The 18,049-nt window shown below is 36.6% G+C and overlaps 1 protein-coding gene across 14 annotated transcripts in view; it reads left to right on the forward strand.

Annotated features, from left to right (window-relative positions):
- Positions 1-1,871: 1,871 nt before the first annotated feature.
- The window catches only part of LDAH (lipid droplet associated hydrolase), a 108,886-nt gene continuing 92,708 nt past the window's right edge, over positions 1,872-18,049 (forward strand). For 13 of the 14 annotated variants that reach the window (XR_004625076.1, XR_004625074.1, XR_004625075.1 and 10 more), the window contains exon 1: positions 1,872-1,942. The gene's annotated coding sequence lies outside the window, so the exon portion shown is untranslated. The other variant, XM_034659854.1, reaches the window with a different exon arrangement.

Raw genomic sequence — 18,049 nt, forward strand, 5'->3', positions numbered from 1 at the left:
GGAGCATAATTTGCAGGACAACCTCTGTCTTAATTAGAACTGAAAAACAGTGTGGAAAGAAAGATACATTAAAACTCCACAATACCAGTTTAAACTGAAACACGTGCCAAACAGATCCTAGAAGCCTCACAGGGCACTGCACTCCACTACTTGAATGGAATCATTTAAACATAGACTTAACGGAATGCTCACCATGTCCCAGACCCTTTTCTAGACCTAAGGAATACAAAGATAAAAGAAGGAAGGGGTACTTGTCCTCTGGAATCTCACAGTCTGATGTTGGAGACAAATAAGCACCCTAACAGAAGACAAATGGTGATATAGGACTACAAAGGAGGGACCTCACCACACCTGGGGGAACCAGGTAATGCCATACCAAAGTGAATCTTTCCTCATGTGTTCGAGTTAGTCGGGGGGCGAGGGAGATGAAGGGATTAGGGAAGGCAGGGAGAAGACCAATCCCAGCAGAGAGAATAGTGTGCACAAAAATATGAAAGCTTTACTAAAGACAGCATGGGCGTTCCAGAAACAGCAAGGAGAGAAGATGTGGAAAACAATGCGGCTGCTGCAAGTAACCCAGGTGTACAAGAGTAAGTGCTTCAACAATAGCAGAGGTGGTGGGAACTCATCCAAGCATGATGTGCTATATAGAGTTGTAGAATCCAGCTCTTGGGCAAGTTAATTTCTCTGTGCCTCATTTTATCCTGCAGATACAAATGGGGATAATAACAGAGGGGTCACCGGTCTGGATAGATAGATTTCTTTTTTAAATGATTGAACTCCCTTGGTAAGGTTTTCTGGCATAGGCTTATTTAAGGAAATCAGAGACGTAAATCAACTTGAGCAGTGCACCACAAACACACTCACAAGGATTAAGAGAAAAGCTACATTAGTGAATCATGTTCATTGAAATGCACACGTTGAGTTGTGCATTAGTAATGACAGAGAATATCTTGAACATATCACATAATGCCATTGTAATATAATCACTCATTTATTTTGTGTATTTGTGTTTCCAGACTCTCTGGTCACATGTTAATCTGACCTCATGGGGCTACTATGAGGATTAAAAATGAGTTAATTCATAAAAAGCTCTTAAGCAGTGAGAGGCTTTTTCTAAACTCATCGTGTTAACTATTGTATTAAGGAAGTAAAACTGAAAAGTGAAAAGATAATGAACAAGAGCTACCAGTCTATGCCAACGACTGATTGGAGGGTGGTGCCTATCACTGAGATGTTGAATACAAAAGGATCACGGCTTCTTTCCTATCTGTGGGTTAAGTTTCACTGGTTTGCCAGTCTGCTTTTCCCCCCGACTCCAAAACGATGTCATATTCATTACTGCATTTTTGTACAGATAAACACTTATCACCTACTGTGTGGCGGGTGCTGAAAATGCAGCAGTTCACAAGGCCAGTGTGACCTTTTCTTCACGGAGGTTAAGTGCGTTAAGTTCGAAATACCTCTGGAATCGACATTTTCCACATTTTGCTAAAATGTGGAGTAGCAGAGGCTGGCCATATTGATGCTCATAAACAAGGTCAACCGAGAAACAACTTTCCTGTGTATGTGGGTAACGGAAAGGAAGAGATGAAACCATTAACGGAGGTAGGAAAAAATGAGCATGGAGAACGGCGTAAGGCAAGCAGAAGTATATCAGAACGACTGAAATAAGAGGAGGAAGACATTCAAATGAAAGCCAAGAGAAAGTTCCAACACAACTACACCCTCCCGGCGATTTCGCTGCACCTGGAACACAAGCCCCAAGCCGGGTTCAAGAACCTCCCACCCCTCAACAGCTCGCGCGTCTAAAGGGACCGCCTCCCAGCTGCGCAGTACGGCGCGGCGCGGTGTTGTGACGTCAGGGTAGGCGGGACTTCCGCTCCCGGTGACGTCAAAGCGGGAGCGCTGCGGTAGAGCCCTGTGCTTTCTAGGCGGACAGGTGAGGCATTGCCCGCAGTTCGGGGGGACGACTTTGTGCGAGGACTAACTGGCAAGCAGGCACATGGGAGCCAAAGCCCTTTCTTTGTGTGGCTCCTCGCAGAGCCCGTGCTGCCCTTGGCCAGACGGCCCGCAGGGGCGCGAATAACCGTGCTGCGACCGCCCGGGGTTCAGAACCGCTTTGGTGCTGTCCCAGCAGTCGCTACTCTGGGCACAGTAATGAGCCATTTGTACTGCTAACTGCAGCCTGCCGGTCCGGCGTCTTGTAGAGGCCCTTTTGGGGGTGAGTAATGGCCAGGATATTGGGCAACTGACCAGGAGGAGTGACTAGGAAGGGCGAAAGTCTGGGCCATGGTCTCCAAAGATCAGAGTTCTTGTACCAACTAAGCCTCTGACTAGCCCTGGACAAGTCATTGTCTTCGCTCCGTGCATCTCAGTTTCCCCATGTGTCCATCAGCGGGGTCATTAAAAGCTCTTTTGGTTTGATCTCGGGTTTTTCCGTAGGATCAGCCTCCTCCCTCACACCTCTCCCAAATTTGTTACACCAGGTACCCATGAGAATTGACTCGTGGGCCATTCTCTGAACTTGACACGCGCTAACCACATGCTTGATGTTCAGCCTTAGTTGCTCAAGTATTTTCCTGCAGCGTAGGGGTGCCTTGGTGACTTCATCGGTTGAGCACCCAGTCTTGATTTCAGCTCAGGTCGTGATCTCAGGGTCGTGGGATCCAGCCCGGAGTGGGGCTCTGAGCTGAGCTCGGAATCCGCTTGAGATTCTCTCTCTCTTCCTTTGCCCCTCCCCCTGCTCACGGGTTCTCTCCCCTCTCTAAAATAATATCTTTTTTTTTTTTTTTAAGTATTTTTCGGTGGCACCAAAGTCAGAACGGATCTTGTTCCCTTGAATTTAGAGTGCAGCATGTTGGGGAAACCATTGAGGCTTTCAGTTGCCTCTACTACTTTCCCTACTTTGTGGTATTTTATGGAAGGTGGCTGTGCCTCAGTTTTTCTCATCCATAAAATGGGATACATTAGTATCCATTTGTTAAGATTGTTTTATTAATTGAGGTGATTCATGTAGCACTTAGAACAGTGTTTTACACATAGTAAGCTCTCAAATTCCATCTGTTTCAGAATGACACACCCATACCCACATATCTCTAGATGATCTTTGCAGCAGGCATCTAGTACTCACACTGCGTTACAGTCACCCCTGACCTGAGGCCTTAACTGTAAACTCACCCTTGGGTTTTTTTATTTTTCCACACAAGGCAGGATGAGACATGTATTCTTTGATTCACAAATTCATTTCTTCCCTCAGGAATAGTAACCTGACACATGGTTTGTGTCTGGTAGGCCAACACTGGAAGAGTTCATAGTCTAAGTTGGGGACCCAGAGTTCTTAGCCACTTTCGTTCTAAGAGCAAATTCCTATGGTGAAAGAGTCAGGTATAACAAAAAGAAAAAAGAAATCCAGAAAAGTTGGGAAAATAACTGGAATCTTTATTCATGAAGTTTGCTTTTTTTTTTTTTTTTTGAAACTTCTTTCTGAAATGATAAATAGGAATGTCTCTTTAGGATTTCTTTTTTCCATTTTTTCACCTAAAGGCGAAGAAGGCTTACAGACCTAAGGCCCCTCTTCCCAGCATAGGTATATAGAGGGGCAATCAAAGCAACACAGTAGGTGCGCCTCTAAAATTGGTATTTACTTTGATAACTTAGACCTTTGTAATAGGTGATTTTCTTTTTCTTTCCTAAAAAGCCCATCCTCTTTTCAGCATTTTCTCATTCACAGTATTACTATAATATATTTAGAATCAAGTGCTAATTCTGAAATCTAAGTATCAGAGGAAAATTAGTATGTTACTTTTAATGAGTGTTTTTAATATATAAATAGAGCAGTTCATACAAATTTGACAAATACTAGGTTTTCACAGATGTCCAGAAGCTGAAAGCTGCTTTCTGGGACATTAAAAAAATTACTTTGTGTGTGATTACAATACAACATGAAGTAATAGTTGGTGGCTAAAAATCCTCAAAGGAGTTAGGGGAAAAAATTTTTTTTTGCATTTTTCGAGAAAAGAGAAAAGATCATTCCGCTAGTTCATCATGAGTATAGTACATGCTTCAGTTTTGATATTTCCTCAGTAGGGGTGATAGACTTTATATTCATCTTAAGCTTCCTCTTCTGACCCAGTTACACAGGTTGAGAAGAATCTCACTGGAGGTTAGTATGCAGTCATTACAATAGCAAAATCAGACGAAATGTAAAAGTTGTTAAAAAAAAAAAAGTTGTAAAATTGCTGGCCTCATGACCACTTATCAAGCAAGGACAAGGGACTGTTGCACAGAATTTTGGTATAATGTGCATCATGCCCATTCCTTTTCTGACTTTCTCCTACAATATTATGTGATTTTTTTTTGGATTTTATAGTACTGCATAAAATTTCTGAGTGATATGTGACTGGAAAATATTGGAATAGGAGTCAGAAGACTATAGAATTGATTTTGCCATTTAAAAGCCCTATAACCTTGGACAAATAATATTAGAACAGTTGTACTGCCTATTTTACGGCATTGGTAAAGTCAGATGAGAAGGATGAGAACGTACTTCACAAATGAAAAGAACTACAAAAAAAGAAGGTGATTTTTTTGCAGTTGGTGAGATGGTCATCAAGTCAATATGGAAAATGATTACTTCCTCCAATATGTTACTTGGAGAAAGATGGGATGGATATAAATTTAATGGTTGTAGCAAACTGTAAAAAAAGTTTCTGTTTATGCATCTGTATTACGTGTTGACTTTCAGCTGTATGTTTTGAACTTTACATGGGGCTGTGTGGTAAGATTCCCAGTTTTTTTCTTTAATTTCACTTATACCAATTGCAATTAAATAAATATATGTGTAGTTTTGTTTTTCTTATTTTGAAATAATTATAGATTAACAGAAGTTGCAAAAAAAAAAAAATGTACAAGGAGGTCCCCATGTGCCATTCAACTAACCTTCCCCAGTGGTAGCATCTTGCATAACTACAGTACAATTTTTAAATCAGAAAACTGGCATTAATATAGCCACAGAATTTACTGAGATTTCCCCCATTTCACAAGCACTCATTTGTGTGGTATACACATATATAGTTTCACATAACCAACCATTTCATCCCACCCCAATCCCTAACCGCTGGCAGCCACTAGTCTGTTTTCCAACTCTATAATTTTGCCTATTTCAAGAGTGTAGTATAAACACAATCATACAGTATATAACTTTTTGAGATTTCTTTACTTCACATAATTCTTTTGGGATCCATTCAAGTTGTTGAGTGTGTTAATAGTTTGTTTCTTTTTATTGGTGAGTAATATTCTGTGGTATGATTGTACCACAGTTTAACCATTCACTTGTTGAACAACATTTGGGTTGTGTCCAGTTAATGGGCTATTAAAATTACAACTGCTATGAACCTTTGTTTGAAGGTTTTGTGTGAATATGTTTTTATTTCTCTGGGATAAATGCCCAAGAATGCATTGCTGGGTCATATGGTATGTATATAGTTAATTTATATGACCATATGCTTTTTCTTCTTTAGCATCTTGATATGGTGGATTACATTTATTAATTTTTTAATGTTAACCATACCTGAATAGGTCCCACTTGATCATGGCATGTAATACTTTTCATACATTGCTGAATTCTTTTTGCTAGTATTTTGTTAAGATATAGATACGAGAGGTATTGGTATATAGTTTTCTTTTTTGTGTGCTGTTTTTGGTTTTGTCTTTATCAGTGTACTAGTATTCTGTAGAGTCTTTAGTGGTAAACCTGTATTTCATTCCTGATATTAGTAATTTATGCCTTCTCTCTTTTTATCTTTCTCAGTGGAGTTTTATTGATTTTATTGGTCTTTTTCAAAGAACTAGTTCTTTATTTAATTCATTTTTCTCTACTTCCAGTTTTATTGATTTTTGCTCTCGTATTTATCATTTTCTTCCTCTGTTTGCTTTTATTTTACTGTTTTTTTTTCTAGTTTCTTCATTATTGATTTGAGTACCTTCTCATTTCTAGTGTTAGCATATAGGGCTATAGATTTCCCTCTCAACATTGCTTTTGTTGCATCTCACATATTTTTTTCATTTTCACTGAGTTTTATGTATTCTTAAAATTTCCTTTGAAACTTCCTCTTTGACCTGTGGATTATGTAGAAGTATGTTCTTTAGTTTCTGAGTATTTGGAGATTTACTTGTTGTCTTTCTATTATTAATTTCTATTCCTTATTCCATAATGAAGACATAAGCTGTATGATTTTAATTCTTTTACATTTACATATATTGTATAACCCAGGATATGATGTATCTTGGTCAGTGTTCCATGGGTACTTGAAAGAAGTGCCTATTCTGCTGTTGTTGGATGTCAGTTACATGTCAATTACATCCTGTTGGTTGATGATGTTGTTTCATTCTTCCACACATTGTTGATTATCTATCTAGTAGTTATTTTCATTGCTAACAGATTCCCAACTATAAACATGGATTTTTCTCTTTCTCCTTTTCAGTTCAATTAATCTTTGCTTCATGTATTTTGAACATCTATTGTTCATTGCATATACAAGATGCCTTTTTGGTGGATTAATCCTTTTATCATTATGACATGTCCCTCTTTATCCAATTATTTTCTTTGCTGTGAAGTCCACGTTTTCTTACAGTAATATAGCCAGTGTTGCTTTTAAGAAATAATATTAACACAATATATCTTTTTTCATTCTTTTATCTTCACGCTGTCCCTGTCATTATGTTTGAAATGAGTTTCCTGTAGACAACATATAATTTGGTCATGTTTCTTTTTAAATCCTTAAGACCAGCCTCTGCCTTTCAACTGGTATAATTAGACCATTCATATTTAAAGTAATTATAGATATGTTAGGGCTTAATTCAGCCATTTTATTATTTGTTTTTCTGGTTTTTTCCTCTTATTATTTTTCTGTTTCTCTTTTCTTGCCTTGTAGGCTACTTGAATATTTTTTAAATTCCATTTGAGGGCACCTAGGTGGCTCATTCAGTTAAGTGTCCGACTCTTGATTTCAGCTCAGGTCGTGATTGCTGGGTTGTGAGATCAGCCCCCCGTCCACCATTGGGCTCCATGCTGATCCTGGAGCCTGCTTGGGATCCTCTCTCCCCCCCCCCGCCCCTTCCTGCCCCACTTGCGCTCACGCTCTCTCTCTCTTAAAAAAATTCCATTTGACTTATTTATAGTGTTTTTGAGTTTATTGCTTAGTATACTGTTTTTCTAGTGGTTGCCCTAGATATAACAGTGTATGTACATAATGACACACAGCCTCCTAGTATTGATATTTTACCACCTCAAGTGAAATGTAGAAACCTTACTTACATTTAGGTCCTTTTACCCTCTCTACTTTATATATAAATTGTCATATTTCCTCTGTATACATTGAGCACCACATCAAATGTCGCTATAATTTTTAGTTCAATCATTGAACATGATTTAAGAAATTCATAAGGAGAAGGGTAGTCCCTTGTATTAACTACTGCTTTTAATCATCCCATTGTTCTTCCTCTTCTGAAGTTAAACCTTATTCACTATTTCTTTCTGTTTGGAGAACTTCCTAAGAATAGGTCTGTTAGTGACAGATTCCTCTAGTTTTTCTTCATTTGAGAATATCTTTATTTCCCCTTCATTCTTGAGGGGTCATTTTTCCTGATATGGAATTTGGGGTTGACAGTTATTTTCCTAAAGCACTTGAAAAATGGTGTGCCACATTTTCCTGGCCTCCCTGATTTCTGATGAGAAATCTGACATTCAAATTATTGTTCCCCTATAGATACTGTGTCATTTCTCTCTCTGCTTTTAAGTTTTTTTTTTTTCCTTATTTTGGTTTTCTGAAGTTTGACTATAAGGTGCTTTGTATTTCTGTAGTTAAGCTCTCAGTGAGTATGAAAATTTATTATGTGAAAAAGATTGCACTTTAATTCAGTGGGGGAAAAGATGGTTTCTTTATTAAATGGTATTAGCACATGTAGCTCTCTATCTGAAAGAAAAGTGGATATTTACATAGGTGGATTAAAAGTTTAAATGTGAACACTACAATAATAAAAATAAAAATGAACATCGAGGAAGTTGTATGTAAAATATAGGAGCCCAGGAAAGGGTTGAGGGTCAGCGGTATAAAAAATTCTCTTACAAGCCAATAAGAAAAGGTAAATCACCCATTTGAAACATGGGCATAGAATATAAATAGTACACAGAAGAAAAAGTTCAGAAGCCCAGCAAACATGAAAAGATGTTCAAATGTACTTAGCAGCCAAAGAAATGCAGACTAAAGAGTGAGATATTTTATACCTGAAGACTTAAAAATAGTGGTACCACTTATTGATGATAGGATTATAGAGGGAAAAGATACCTTCCTAGATTACTAGAGGAAATGTGATTCTTACACTATTTTTGGAAAGTAATCTGGCAATACCTATTAAAATTCAAGTAATTCCACACTTGGGAATCTGGCCATTAGAAACAAAAGAACTGGTATATATGGATATATGTAAGAACTTGGAGATTTAAGAGTACTTATTGTGACATTGTCCCAAAACACTGGGAACTAATTGAGAGCCTGTCAACAGGGAAATGGTCAAGGAATTATAGTGTATCCATATTATAGAACCATTAAAAATAATAAATTCAAGTTATACTATTTGACTTGGCAGGATTTTCATGTGTTATTAAGTATGAGAGCAAAATGCATTGATTTGTGTATAATATGCTCCTATTTATCAAACATTGACAACTCATATTTATCAAATTGTGTATAAATGCTTATGTACATTTGTATGTGATTATAGAAAAACATGGAAGACTTTATACTGAGTTAATAACATGAGTTTCTGAGTGATATGCATGGAAGTGAAAAGAAGTAGAGATGAGGCATGTAAAAGATTAAAAAATATTTGACTATTTAAAAAATCCCAACATATATCTCATTTATCCATTTAAATGAAATTATGTATGTGTATATATGAGTAAAATTTCTCAAAAAGCATGACCTCTGGAGTCATTCAGACATCTGGGTTCAAATTCTGGCTCTACCCCAATCCAGTTTACTAGTTGTTACATAATTTCCTTAGTGTCTTTCTGTCAGTTTTCTCCTCACTTGTTTTGTTGGGGGAGAAGGAGGAAACAATAGTATGCATCTCGTAAGATTGTTGTCAGGTTAAGTGATACAGTATTTATAAAGTGTTCAGCACAGTGCCTGGTTTATAGAAAGTACTCTTAAAATGTGAGTTCCTACTGTTGCCTCATTTCTCTTGCTCTTTGACATTTACATATTTTTAAAAATTCATTACCAACCCCTAACTTACTTGAAGCGTTCCCCCGTGGCTTACATGACTTTACCTATCTTCTTAGTTCATGCCTATTTCTAATTGTTGCTTTTCATTCTTTTGCTGGCTTCTTTTTTTCTTGCTTAGGGATATCCTTCCCCACGCTCTCCCCCGCCACCAAATTCCAGCAGGAGCTGTCTGTAAAAGAATCTTTTGAGTTAGATGACTGTTTGAATAATGGTACACTGTATGGTAATAGAGAAGTCAGGATATAGGGTCTGTAGAGTTGATTTTTGAAACAAAATCGGGTTTTTTTTGGCACTTATAAAAGTTTGATGCATCAAGAGAGGCACCCAGATAAAAATACTTAGTAATTAGCGCTCGAAGGAAGAAGGGGTCCAGGGCAGAACCTTTGGGTACAGGGAATGGGGGAGGAAAATGTTCTCATTGAGGATGGGGAGGTATCAATGAAGCCAGGATCAGGGAGCTCTTGAAGAAGGAGCTGGGCAAATCATATCTCTACTGCGACCTTCTGGAGCTTCAGTTCTGTGGCTCTCACTGTCTTCTGGTCTTGTCCCTTATTTTCTTGAAGCTTATTATGTTTGTAATTGAATCAACTTCCTTTCCTCCAGCTAACTTCCCTTCCCTGGTAGTTTCCCTTTATGTGAGTAGTGCTTCCATTCTCTTCATCTTTAGCATCGGAATCCAAATCCTCTTTGTCACCTACCCTTCCTTGGCTTCTCATACAGAATCATTACTAAGACTTGAGTCTCCCATTCACTCCTTTATTACCACCCTCATTTCTTGCTTAGGTTTTTTGGTAGTTTTCAAACTTTAGTGTAGCCTTCTGTTTTTTTCTGTCTTTCACAATCTTTTTAAAAGAACTACATTAATCAAATACTTCCCCATTTTATTTTTTTATTTAAATTACAAATTAGCCAATGTATAGTACCTGATTAGTTTCAGATGTATTGTTCAGTAATTCATCAGTTGCATATAACACCCAGTGCTCATCACATCACGTGCCTTCCATCCCCCCCACCCAACTCCCCTCCAGCAACCCTCAGTTTGTTTCCTATACTTAAGAGTCTCTCATGGTTTGTCTCCCTCTCTGATTTCTTCCCATTCAGTTTTCCCTCCCTTCCCTTACAATCCTCTGCACTGTTTCTTATATTCCACCTATGAGTGAAACCATATGATAATTGTCTTTCTCTGATTGACTTATTTCGCTCAGCCTAATACCCTCCAGTCCCATCCACATTGATGTAAATGGTAAGATTTCATCCTTTCTGATGGCCGGCTAGTATTCCATTGTGTATATGTATCACATCTTCTTTATCCATTCCTCTGTTGATGGACATCTGGGCTCTTTCCATAGTTTGGCTGTTGTGGACATTGCTGCTATAAACATTGGGGTGCAGGTGCCCCTTCAGGATCACTGTGTTTGTATCCTTTGGGTAAATACCTAGTAGTGCAATCTGGGTCATAGGGTAGCTCTATTTTTAACTTCTTGAGGAACCTCCATACTGTTTTCCAAAGTGGCTGTACCAGCTTGCATTCCCATCAACAGTGTAAGAGGGTTCCCCTTTCTCCACGTCCTCACCAACATTTGTCATTTCCTGACTTGTTAATTTTAGCCATTCTGACTGGTGTGAGGGGTATCTCATTGTGGTTTTGATTTGTATTTCCCTGATGCCAAGTGACACTCAGCGTATTTCTACTCTCACTACTATTGTTCAACGCGGTACTAGAAGTTCTTCCCCATTTTAAAAACTGTCAGAATTCCTGTACCTTCAACATTTTCCCAAACCATTCAGAAAAAGAAAGTGAGATATTAAGAAAGGTTAATAGAATCACCATTGACAAAATTGGCCAAATCGGCTTTTAGAAGGTTGTACGTGTACTTTGTCCCTCTCTTAAAGGTTCAAAGATTCTTCTTAGTGTAATTTGAAGTGTTGCAGAACTGAAATTTATGTATCTTTGTTTAACCTATTTTGGCAGATTGTGTTTTCCAAAGTCGGCCCCAACAATAACTCCCATACCACATATTCTTCCTACAATATGACTTTGACATGCCCCCTATTGAGAGAGGCCCATTTTTCCTCTCTTTGAATATGGGTAGGCTATGGCTAACATGGAAGTGATGCCATGTGACTTCTGAGGCTAGGTCTTAAAAGGTCACATGGTTTCAATCTGGCCCTCTTGAGACAATTGCTATTGAAACTCAACTGTCATGTTCTGAACAAGTCCAAGTAGTCCATGTGGAGAGACCATAGTCAGCCCATGTGTGTGTTCCTGTCCAAAACCTGACAACAGCATCTGTCATCAGACATGTGGCTGGAGATACTTCCAGATGACAACTCCTGCCCCCGCTGAACATATTACACCCAGCTGCTGAATCTTCTCAGCAAAGGCCCTAGACATTATGGATTAGAGATAGGCTGTCCTTGCTTGCTGTTTGTCAGTTCTGAACCCAAAGAATCTATGAGTATAATAAAATGTTTGCTCTAAGCAACCAACTTTTGGGGTAGTATGTTATGCAGCAAGGGTAACTGGAACACTCATAAATATATATGTCTATATATGTGTATGGTATAGATAGAGATGTATTATCTTGTTCTTTGTGAGTAATGACAGTTTTCTTTCTTCTTATCCAATCCACATACTTTTCTTTCTTTTCTGTGTCTTGTATTGGCTAGGACCTCAGGTACAATATAGAATAGAAGTGTTGATAGCAAATTTCTTTGTCTTGATCTCAATCTTTCAGAGGAGCTTTCAGCATTTCACCTTTAGTAAAATGTTTGCTGTAGGTTTTTTGTTTTTTTTTTTTTTTAAGATCTATTTATTTGAGAGAGACAGCATACGTGGCGGGGGAGGGCAGGGACAAAGGGAGACGGGGAGAGAACCCCAAGCAAGCCTGATCTCACGACCCTGAGATAACTACCTGAGCCGGGACCAAGAGTTGGGTGCTCAGTGGACTGTGCCACCCAGGCATTCCACTGTAGGTGTTTTTTAAGATACGTCAAGGAAGATCCCTCTATTTCTCCTTTCTTAAAGAAAATTTTCATGATTCTTTATTGGATTTTATCAAATGTATTTTCATTTCACTCATTAGTTGAGATGATCATATGATTTTTCTTCTTTATTCTATTGTGATAAATTGACTAAATTCTGCATGTTTAAACAGTCTTACATTTCTGATACATACACATTTTGGTTGTATGTATCGCTGGATTTGGTCTGCTAATATTTTGAATAGAGTTTTTGCATCTCTTTTTATGGAAGAGGTTGGCCTGTAATTTTATTTTCATATGATGCTTTTGTCAGGTATTGATATCAAGGTTTGCAGGGCTCATAAACTGAATTGGGAAGTGGTCCCTCGTTTTCTGTTTTCTGGACAACTCTGTAAGATTGGTTTTATTTTTTTTCCTTAACTGTTGACTCTTCTCTGCACCAGAAATTATGGATTCAATGTCTTTAGTTAGAGTCTTCTAGCCTTTTTGTGTTTGTTTGTCTTAGAATTTGCCCATATCAAATTTATTGGCATAAAGCTCTTCATGATATTCTTTTATTATCTTTTTAATGTCCATAGAACCTAGAGTGATATCCTCTTTTCATGTCTAACTGGTTATTTGCACCCTTTTTCTTGATGAGTGTTCTCAAGGGGTTATTTATTTATAGGTCTTTTCAAAGGCTAGACTTCAGGCTTTGTTAATACTCTCAAATGTAAACTTTTTCCCTATTCCATTAATTTCTATTCTTTATTACTTATCTCTTTTTCTGTTTTTCTTTATTTGGATTCATTTAGTTTTTCTAACTCCTTAAGATAGGTGTTTTAGGTCTTTGATTTCCAGCCCTTTTTACTAATATTTTAGAAAGCATTTTAAGACTTTAAATTTTCTTCAGTCATGCTTTTATCTGCATCCAGTATATTTTGATATGTCTTATTTTCATTATTTATTTCATTATTCTTTAGTTCTCAATTACATTGTGAATTCTTCCCCCACTCATCAGTTATTTAGAGGTTTATTGCTTAATTTCCAAAATTGGGAGGGTTTCTTGTTTTTGTTATTTTTAGCTTAATTCCACTGTGGTTAGAGAATATATTATTTCACTTTTTTGGAAATTTGTTGAGACTTGCTGTGTGGTCCAGTATATGGTCAGTTTATGTTCCATGTGCACATGAAAAGGATATGCATTTTGCCATTATTTGGTATAGAATTCTACATGTGCCGATTATGTTCATTATGTTAATATAAACAATTACATTATTCAAATTTTCTATATTTTCATTGACTTTTTTCTTTGTTTATTCTGTCAGATACTGAGGTATGTCAGAATCTTCCATTATGATTGTGGTCTTTATTTCTTCTTTTATTTCCTCTTTTACATTTGTCAATTTTTAATTGATCTCTGGAGGCTAAAATATTGTGTACATGCTTATTTTAAATTGTTATGGTCTCCTGTTTATCTCTCATGTACTTCTTACTTTAAAGTTTACTTTTCAAATCTACATCAAAAACTAAGGATGTACTGTATGGTGACTAACATAACACAATAAAAAATTATTATTAAAAAATAAAAATAAAATAAATAAATCTGATTTCAGTATAACTATACCACCTCTTCATTGATTAGTATTTCTGTGATATATTGTTTCCATCCTTTCACTTTTATTCCTTATGTATCTTTATTCTTAATGTATCATTTATAAGTAGCATATAGTTACTTGTTTTTTTTTCCAATCTGATCATCTTTGCCTTCAATTAGCATAATTGGTCTATTTACATTCAGTTTATTACTGATATTATTTGGGTTTAAATGTATAATTTTACTACTATTTTTTTTAATTTTTATTTATTTATTCAACAGAGATAGAGACAGCCAGCGAGAGAGGGAACACAAGCAGGGGGAGTGGGAGAGGAAAGAAGCAGGCTCATAGCAGAAGAGCCTGATGTGGGGCTCGATCCCATAACGCTGGGACCACGCCCTGAGCCGAAGGCAGACGCTTAACCGCTGTGCCACCCAGGCGCCCCTAATTTTACTACTATTTTAAAATTTATTTGTTACAACTGTTCTGTATTCTCTGCTTTCTTCTGATTTTCATGTTAAATATATTCTCTACTTCCTCTTTTATTAAACATTCTTGAATGGTTCTTTTATTGGTTACTGATTTTTTAAATGGACTTTTTCCAACATTTTCTCTGGCTTTTCAAATTGTTCTTAATGGAAGGTTGTTTGAACACAAGCTAGTCTTTCCCTGCTAACATGGAATTGAACTTAATTTTAATGTATATTTTATTTTTTTATGAGGTGTTTTTTTTATCTGATACAAATACTTGTATCTTTTCTTCATATATATATATATATTAGTCATCATAATGTACATTTTCACTTGCTGAGTCACTAACTATTTTACAAGTAGTTTTAGTATTAGTGCCCAGAAATAACATTAATTAACTGCCAGGCAGCGCTCAGACACATGCATAGTACATGCTCTGTACTGTGTAGTTTGGGGACAATAACACAGCCCACAACTTGTATTTAATAATATTATGTATAAAGTTTTTGTCATTTGAAAAGGCTTAGGAGCTTCTTAGCTGCCTTGTTATATATATAATAAATAGTACAAGTTATTGTTACATATTGTTAGAGTTTGAACTTTGAAAGAAAATCATCTCACTACCTCTGTTTCAAAGGTAATACAGTTTAATTGAAGACTATTTGGACATAGCAGCACAAGTTTGTTTGGTTTTTTTGTTTGTTTCAAGTTTTTATTTAAATTCCATTTAGTTAGTATATAGTGCAGTAGTAGTTTCAGGAGCAGAATTCAGTGATTCATCACTTACATATAACACCCAGCACTCATTGCAACAAGTGCCCCCCTTAATACCGATCACCCATCTAGCCCATGCCCCACCCATCTCCTTTCATCAGCCCTGTTGGTTCTCTATTGTTAAGTGTCTCTGCCTTTTTTTAAATCCCCTTCCCTTATGTTCATCTGTTTTGTTTCTTAAATTCCACGTATGAGTGAAATCACATGGTATTTATCTTTCTCTGACTGACTTTGCTTAGCATAATATACTTTGGTTTCATCCATGTTGTTGCAGAAGGCAAGATTTCAATCTTTTGATGGCTGAGTAATATTCCATTGTATACATATACCACCTACTCTTTAATCCATTCATCAATCGATGGACATTTGGGCTCTCTCCATAATTTAGCTATTGCTGATAATGCTGCTATAAACATCGGGTGCATGTGCCCCTGCATCAGTATTTTTGTACTTTTGGGTAAATACCTAATAGGTGCAATTGCTGGGTTGTAGAGTGGTTCTATTTTTAACTTTCTGAGGAACCTCCATACTGTTCTCCAGAGTGGCTGCAGAAGTTTGCATTCCCACCAACAGTGCAAGAAGGATCCCCTTTCTCCACATCCTTGCCAACATCTGTTATTTCCTGTGTTGTTAATTTTTAGGTGTGTGGTGGTATCTCATTGTGGTTTTGATTTGCATTACACAAGTTTTTTTTTTAAAAAAAAAAACCTTTCTTACATGAATGAATAAAGCACAATTCTCATTGAGTAGCCAAAATAAAATGCAAACATTATTTGGATTTGATGCTAAAGCTAAATGAAACTCATTTATAACTCCACTTTCAAATATTAGTGTTCATTAGTATAGCCTCATTGTTCTCACTGACTGACTTTATAATAAATATTATAAATTTGAACTTCTAAAATTTATATGGATCAAATGCTTTCCTGTTCTATTATCTTGGTTTGTGTAAGATTTAATTGGAAAAAAATTTTTTACTAAATAAAATTAAACTCATCAATGTAAGCAAATGAATACCTATATTTACATAAGGCTTGCCTTAGTTGTACACATTGTATCCACACTTGGTTTTTGTCCAACCTAAGTCTTGATGTTTATCAAAACTGATTTCATTCCCGATTGCTTGTAGGCTTGGCTGTAGGTGGGGCCATCAGCCTCTACTATTATATAATTAGAACACAACTAATGAATCATCGAACTTTACATCAAAAACCAGGGATGTACTGTATGGTGACTAACATAATGTAATAAAAAAACATTAAAAAAAAAACACATTGTCCCTTCTTAATCAGACACTTGTTTGGAGACTGAATTATCTTGGATGCTTAGGTAAGGAAGAATTTGAATTCTCATACTCAGAGGTTTCCTTTGCCTTTTTTGTTTTGTTTTGTTTTTTTGGACAGTGAAGGATTCAGAAACATAAGAGTGAAGTAAAATAAAAAGATGTTTTATAATATACGTATATAATTTACTCCATGTTTCTCAGTTGTATTTTGTTTGAGGTGTTTTAGAGGTGTAGTTACTTTTTTGTCTTCCAGATTCTATAGGCTGTATTTGAGTTTCATATCTATTTGAATTCTCATTAATTTTGTGGCGAATCAGGGGCTCCTGGGTGGCTCAGTTGTTAAGTGTCTGCCTTCGGCTCAGGGCATGATCCTGGCATTCTGGGATCGAGCCCCGCGTCAGGCTCCTCCCCTGGGAGCCTGCTTCTTCTTCTCCCACTCCCCTTGCTTGTGTTCCCTCTCTCACTGGCTGTCTCTCTCTCTCGTCAAATAAATAAATAAAATCTTTATTAAAAAAAAATTTGTGGCTAGTCAAACTCCCAAGATGTCATTTGCTTAAAGTATTTATGAATTGAATATAGTTAATAACTTTAGATTCTCTTCTGGTGCAAGTATTCAGTTTAGCCAGTGTCTTCTCTGATGGTGTTCTATAAGGCAGTATAGAACAGCTAAATCTAATATTGTTTCCAACATTTTAAATGTCATAAGACATTTATAAATACAGTGTGTTTTGTGACAGTTTAAGGGATGGGACTACAGTGACATTTATTAGTAAACTAAAAATCAGTCCTTAAGAAAATATGAGATGATACTTTTATTTATTTAGTCAATTTATTTTGAATGACGTGGAGTTCCCACTTTTTGAGTGAGAATTTTTTTATTTTCTAAGTAGTTTTATTTAAGAGAGTTTTAGACTTTTGGTCACACATGGAGATTGGAATATGTTTATTTCTTTTTCATTCCTAAATCCAGTAAAATAAGGTAAAAGTAATAAAGGCATAACTGCAGAAAATGAAAGAGGCAACTTAATATCTGACTGGAGAAGTGAGGTTTTAGAAATGTTAGAAAGTAGCTAGATAAATTATAACCATCTAGCAGAGCTTTGATGGAATTTAATAGGGATCAGAAGATTGAACTATAATTTATCTAATTCATTCCCCTTAATGTTGACTCATATATATATTATATATATATAATTTTTAGTGTCCGTATAATGAATTATCATAATTTACATAACCATTCTCCCATTAACGACCATTGAAGTTCTTCAGCGCTTCAGTGTTGTAAATAGCATTCCATGCATTTGTTCCTTGAAAAATATTTTAGATTTCCTTTTTAAAATTGTTTCCCCAAAATTGCTTAGTCAAAGTTTATGCCTTATGGCTATTGCCCCATTCTGTCAGATTGCTTCCCAAAGGCCATTCTCACCATTCTCACAATTATCATCTCTGGTGTCATTACATCCTAGCTACCATTACGTTTACCTTAAGGTGGGTGTCAGTCAGGAGAGGAGTGGGTGGTGCTTGCTGTGGATTTGTTGATTGTTGTGCTGTGAGAGACGTGAATAACAAGTGTACAGATTACTAGGTAAAGTTTACCTGGCTACCTTTACCGCTGTTGACTTACGGTAACGACAAGTGCTGTGAATTTAGAGGAAGAGATTTCCTTT

Source organism: Ailuropoda melanoleuca, chromosome 4, assembly GCF_002007445.2.
Source record: "Ailuropoda melanoleuca isolate Jingjing chromosome 4, ASM200744v2, whole genome shotgun sequence".
NCBI classification, from domain to species: domain Eukaryota; kingdom Metazoa; phylum Chordata; class Mammalia; order Carnivora; family Ursidae; genus Ailuropoda; species Ailuropoda melanoleuca.